Genomic DNA, 324 nt, shown 5'->3' on the forward strand with positions numbered 1-324 from the left:
ACCCAAACATAATGGAGCAGCATTTCTCGCCTCTATTCGCTGCAGCATTGGTGTATAAAAAAGGAGTAGTTTCAAGCCTGCACATCCAAAGACGTCTGACCTGGGAGGAGGACAACCAAATCTATGTCAATCTATCTATGATTCAAGCGAAAGGGAGTTATTCCTCACCCCTGGTGCCACCAGGGGCCGCATCTGAGCGCTCTATGACTTATGATAGGCCCAGCCACTATGGACCTTACGCATCTAAGAATCCTGGTTCTAACCTACGTTGACCTTATGACTCTACAATCTCTATCTATCTCTTCTTCCTCTGCCTTCCTGCTA

Source organism: Engraulis encrasicolus, unplaced genomic scaffold, assembly GCF_034702125.1.
Source record: "Engraulis encrasicolus isolate BLACKSEA-1 unplaced genomic scaffold, IST_EnEncr_1.0 scaffold_27_np1212, whole genome shotgun sequence".
Classification (NCBI taxonomy): Eukaryota; Metazoa; Chordata; class Actinopteri; order Clupeiformes; family Engraulidae; genus Engraulis; species Engraulis encrasicolus.